Genomic DNA, 6,000 nt, shown 5'->3' with positions numbered 1-6,000 from the left:
ATGTAAAAGATGCCTCGGGACTTTTTTGGCGAAGAGAAAGGGATTTATCCTCGGTAATAACATATGCTTAGTCTTTAATTATTATTACTAATGCGGATTATGTGGTCATTATTATATTGCTTTTCGTGGGAGGGAAATTTGCTATGCACAAAATATTTGCTCTGTTACCTTCACCTGAGCCTCCAAAGTGCTTTGGAACATTATGAGAGAGACATACAAAACACTGTATAAATGTACACCTTTCCTGTGGGGCTCATTCTTTCTCATGTAACAGTATTTACGAGTATATTTTAATTAGCTGTTTGTATTTACAGATAAATCCTTCCGGATGCGATCATTGTATTTGAATACTTCAGTGGATTATGCAACTATTATGAGAGAGTTCTGGTTTGCATACACATGTATTTAAAAAGCCTTTCGTGGAAAGTGCAAAAAGTTATGCGGTTCCATCCCCCGCCCCTCCCGCCCAAGAGCTTTCCTTGGTCACGTGATCAGATACAGCTCTCAGCCCGGTTGCAGCGGGACCGGTTCCGACAGCGAAGCGGCCGCCATTGCGACCGGTAACAGGGAGGCGGTGAGGGTGGCTGCCGGGTGATCGCCAGCTGCTGTTGAAATAACGGAGCGGTGGCAGGGAGGTAGGTAGGCAGGCAGGCAGGCAGTCTTTAGTGGGGGTGGTCAGAGCCGTCGGCGGCGAGCAGCGGCTGTGGTGTGAAGGCGCAGTCCGCTCAGGATTACACCGGGGCGGCCCCGTCGAAGGGCAGGCTGGCCTGCACCCCCAGGCCCGTCTGCTTGGTTGCTCCTGAGTGGCAGCCTGCTGTGTTTTTGCGCTCCTGCCATTTCTTAATGCAAGCACCTGGGTTACCGCATGTTTAAGACGCTGGCAGTCGTGATTTTTAACCCTCTTTCTCCCCTTTGATTTATCCTTCAAGTTAAATGAACTGTGTGATGATTCTCTGTACCTAAATGACCGCGACAAAGCGATTTTGAATTTCATCTGTTATTTCCCTGTTGAAACTTTGTAAATACCGTCAATAATGTTATGTAAATAGACCCTTTTTTGGTTTCTATCATATTAGAATAAGTGAGATTTTTATTATGGAAATGTAACCCAAAACTGTACAATAGATGGTTGTAAACACGACTGTATTGTATGTACTGATGAAATATTTATGTAAAGGAAATTTGAGAAACTGCGACTGTATTTATGGAGGACGTTAAAAGGTGCATTACTCCAGTATTATATTTCAACTCCTAAAAATAAAACTCAATTTCTTTTAACCTGTGATAAAGCTGAATTCAGTTGCATGCAGGTATCCTGAAATTGATTTTTACTATGGACTTAAATGGCTGTCTGATTGATAAAATTAAATAAACGACATTTTTACAGATCTTATCTCAGCAATTGGAAGCTTGTTTTAAGCCATAAATCATGACTTGGAAGCAGTAAAGTGGCTGTTCATTAACAATTCACATGATGAAAATTCAAGAGTGAAGGAAAAATAACACCATAAAAATTCCCATGATCAATTAAAAAATTATTAATTTACATTATTTCCCTGAGGGAACTAGATGGGGATCAAGAATAGGAAACTTTTTTTGTTTTCCTAACATGGGTTTCTCACATTATCTTTCTCATTGTGGGGAAAGTCTGGTGCCTGGGAGATGAAGCATATGATATTGTCCAAATGGGCAAGGACAATGGGGAATGAGTGAGGATTATGTTAGTTTTCTGCATCTGGTCAGATCTTTTGAACTTTTGTTGTCTGAGAAAAGAAGTAGTTGGCAATGATTGCCAGTGTTGTCTCTCTCCTCTGACTCAGAACTCTTTGTAACCTGAATTTAAGTCAGAAATGAACAAAAACAATGTGCGGGAGAAGATCACAGAAACGGCTGTGATGGGAGAGTGAGCAGGCGCAGGAAGAGAAGCCATCAGATCCTCTCAGACTCGGTGAGTGAGCGAGTGAGTCTGCTCAGCACTCTCAGCTCTGCTCGGCTCAACCCAATCCCCCAGTTGTTGCAGCTCAGGTGGGGGGGGGGGGGTGCGGGTGTCGCATGATTTCGGTGGGGAGAGAAGGCAGGCGGAAATGCCCCATTCCCACTTGGCAGACGCTGCATGCAGCCCCACGGTATCCAGCAAATCCATCCCCATCTATCCCGCCAGACTCCCAAATGCTTGTTCGTGTGTACAGGATGTCCATAAGCCAAGCATTTGTAACCTGGGGAGGACCTATATAAAGGTTTATATAGGAAATTAGCAGCTATCAACAGGAATAGTGGAGCAAGAGCGAGGGCTGGAATGGCCAACCCCTGCTATTTATGTTCTTTCTGAAATTCTCTTGTAGCAATAAGTTGAAAATTCCTTTTAAAAATGCTGTATGATCACATAACCTTCCCTGTAATCAGTTTCATATTTGGCCAATGTTCTGATTCGTCATTTCTCTTCCTGCATTTGTTTTCTGGAGAATTTATTTACTGTTTCTATCATACATCATTATTCACAGAAAGAGGAAGAAATTTACATCTTTGGGGTCTTAAGTTTTCTTCTTCTAAAGCTTCGCATTACTTTATAAAGAAGATTGACCAGGTTTTTCTCCCCCTAGCATTCATTTGTCTTTCAGTTTAATACAGCATTGTGTTCTAAATTCATGATTCTACAACTGAATGCTTGGGAATTAGTGTATAAAACACAAGGATTAAATAGGCAAAATGTGAAACACATTTTCATACAAGGTGCTTGCAGGTATTCATCATGCTAAATCTTTATAAATTGAATCCCAAATTGACCAACTTGTATCTAATACCTTTTTATCAACTCAAGGCATTCTTTAGCACAAATACAGGGATTCAAGATCAATGCCAATTTGTAAATTTGAATTTAATTTTCTTATAGCAATTGAAAGACAGTATCAGAAGTCACAAAGTTGTCAAATTTGAAAAAAACTCATCAGGCTCACTAATGTTCTCTCTAAAAATGGAATCTGACTGTCTTCATCTGCTGGTGCCTATATATGACTCAAGACCTATAGTGATGCAATTTATTTTGGCTTACTGGGCCATTTTAGAGGGCAAGTAAATTAGCTCTATCAAACCACTGAGAGATGTAATAAAACTTAAAACTTTGCATTGGATTTGAAAATAAGGAATTTCCAGTCCAGTTAATCTTTCAGAATATTCTTCACTGTCTAGAGATTTGTGCAAGGTTAAGTGCAATGCCATACAAAGTAGTTAATTAATAGGATGCCCTGGTCATAATTTTGTGGTCTGACCTTTAGCTGGAGTTGCTGGGTGGATGCTGAAGGATGTAACAGTTCCATAAATTATGGATGTTGGTAGAGAGCTATAAACACGATGCATCTCCACAATATTGGAAACCTCCCAGGAACATCTTGTCTGTGAAAATCTGAACAATATCCATATCTGGGCTGACAGGTGGCAGGTATCATTTGTGTCATTCAGGTGCCAAATAATGACCATCATCAATGTAAAAATTCTCAGCATTAGTCATATCCATAATTGCATCACCTTTGTCAATTTACCCAGTATCAACATTCTTCATCCTAATTGACAAGGAACTTAACAGGACCACCCAATCCACTGGCTGCAAGAAAAGGGCAATGGCTAACTTAACACCTCAAGGCCCCTCCACCAGTCTTATGGAGGTTCAACACTTAGTGAATGTACATAAATGAGGTCAATGTTATGTGGAATGTTAGAGTCCATGCAGTTTGTGCCTAGTCACTAAGCTGCAGAAGGATGTAAAAACAACAGGGTTGTAATAGTTGGGATTTTAACTTTTACAATATTGACTGGGATTGCCTTAGTGCAAGGGACTTGAATAGGGAGGAATCTGTAAAATTCATTCAAGAAGGTTTTCTGAAGCAGTATGTAGAGAGTACTACTAGGGAAGGTGCTGTACTTGACCTTGGGGAATGAGGACAGACAACTGATTGAAGTGCCTGTGGAGGAATCCTTTGGAAATGGTTTCCATTGTTTGGTAAGCTTCAAGATAGTCATGGAAAAAGATAAAACTGGCTCTTGAGTTAGGGCCCTAAACTGGGGCAAAGTGAATTTCCATAGTGTAAGATAGGACTTGGGAGAGGTAGATTGGAAACAGCTGCTGGAGGGGAAAACAACATCTGATAATTGGGAGGCAGTTAAAAATGAGATGGTAAGAGTTCAGAATCAGCCTTTCCTGCAAGGGTAAGAGGCAAAGTTAGGGAACTTTGGTTAGTGAAAGATATTGAAGGTTTGATGAAAGAAACAAAGGAAGCATATGTCAGGTATAAGAAATTGGTATTGAATGAGTCACTTGAGATTCAGACCTGATGCAGGGTTTTGACTCAATGTCAACAGTTCCTTTCCTCCTACAGATGCTGCTTGATCCACTGAGTTTCTCCAGCAGATTGTTTGTTGCTCCAGATTCTGGAGCAGTCTATTGTGGAGCCATGAAATAACCTTGGCAAGTCAGATTAAGGAGAATCCTAAAACCTTTCATGTTAGAAGCAAGAGGGTAGCTAAGGAAGGGATAGGACCTCTCAGGAACTAGAAGGGTCATCTATGTGTGGAGCCAGGGTATATGAGAATCAGAATCGGGTTTATTATCACTGACGTATGTCGTGAAATTAGTTGTTTTACAGCAGCAGTACAGTGCAAGATGTAAAAATTACTATAAGTTACAAAAATAAATAGTACAAAAGGGGAATAACGAGGTTGTGTTCATGGACTGTTCAGAAATCTGATGGTGGAGGGGAAGAAGCAGTTCCTAAATCGTTAAGTGTGGGTCTTCAGGCTCCTGTACCACCTCCTCGCTAGTAGTAACGTGAAGAGGGCATGTCCCAGATGGTGAGTGTTCTTAATGATGAATGCTGCCTTCTTGAGTCACTGTCTTTTGAGGCACCACCTCTTGAAGATGGCCTTGATGGCGGGAGGGTTGTGCCTGTGATGGAGCTGGCTGAGTCTACAACCCTCTGCAGCCTCTTTTGATCCTACGCATTGGAGCCTCCATACCAGGTGGTGATGCAACCAGTCAGAATGCTCTCCATTGTACATCTGTTGAAATTTGCAGGAGTCTTTTGTGACATACCAAATCTCCTTGAACTCCTAATGAAGTAGAGCTGCTGGTGTGCCTTTTTTGTGATCAATGTATTGGGCCCAAGGTAGAATCTCTGAGATGTTGATGCTCAGGAACTTGAGGCTGCTCACCCTTTCCATCGCTGACCCCTCAATGAAGACTGGTGTGTGTTCTCCTGACTTCCCCTTGAGTGCAAGGTTGTTGTTGCAACACCACTCAACCAGCTGATCTATCTCACTCCTGTATGCCTCCTCATCGCCATCTGAGATTCTGCCAACAACAGTGGTGTCATTTGTGAATTTATGGATGGCATTTGAGCTGTCCTAGCCACACAGTCATGAGTGTAGAGAGAGTAGAGCAGTGGGCTAAGCACACATACTTGAGGTGTGCCTGTGTTGATCCTCAGCGAGGAGGAGATGTCGCTACCAATCCGCATTGACTGTGGTCTCCCAATAAGGAAGTTGCGGATCCAGTTGCAGTGGCAAGTACAGAGGCCCAGGCTTTGAAGCTTGTTGATTAGTACTGAGGGGTGATGGTGTTGAACACTAAGCTGTAATTGATAAGCAACAGCCTACCGTATGTTTTACTGTTGTCTAGGTGCTCCAAAGCCGAGTGGACAGCCAGTGAGATTGCGTCAGCTGTAAACCTGTTGTGGCAGAAGGCCAATTGCAGTGGGTCCAGGTCCTTGCTCAAGCAGGAGCTAATTCTCGCCATGACCAACCTCTCAAAGCACTTCATCACAGTAGATGTGAGTGCTACAGGTTGATGGTCGTTGAGACAGCTCATCCTGCTCTTCTTGGGCACCAGTATGATTGATGCCCTTTCAAAGCAGGTGGGAACCTCCGACTGCAGCAATGAGAGGTTGAAGATGTCCTTGAACACTCCAGACAGTTGGTCAGCACACATTTTCAGTACCCTGCCAGGTAATG

The 6,000-nt window shown here is 42.5% G+C and overlaps 1 protein-coding gene across 2 annotated transcripts in view; it reads left to right on the top strand.

The window, feature by feature from the left end:
- The first annotated feature begins 476 nt into the window (after positions 1-476).
- Positions 477-6,000, top strand: part of ptpdc1a (protein tyrosine phosphatase domain containing 1a) — a 112,035-nt gene continuing 106,511 nt past the window's right edge. Inside the window, exon 1 of one of the 2 annotated variants that reach the window (XM_052018156.1) lies at positions 477-635. The gene's annotated coding sequence lies outside the window, so the exon portion shown is untranslated. The remainder of the gene's footprint in view (positions 636-6,000) is intronic. The other variant, XM_052018157.1, reaches the window with a different exon arrangement.

The sequence above is a fragment of the Pristis pectinata genome, chromosome 6 (genome assembly GCF_009764475.1).
Source record: "Pristis pectinata isolate sPriPec2 chromosome 6, sPriPec2.1.pri, whole genome shotgun sequence".
Taxonomy (NCBI): domain Eukaryota; kingdom Metazoa; phylum Chordata; class Chondrichthyes; order Rhinopristiformes; family Pristidae; genus Pristis; species Pristis pectinata.
This window is presented reverse-complemented; position numbering and strand designations above follow the sequence as displayed.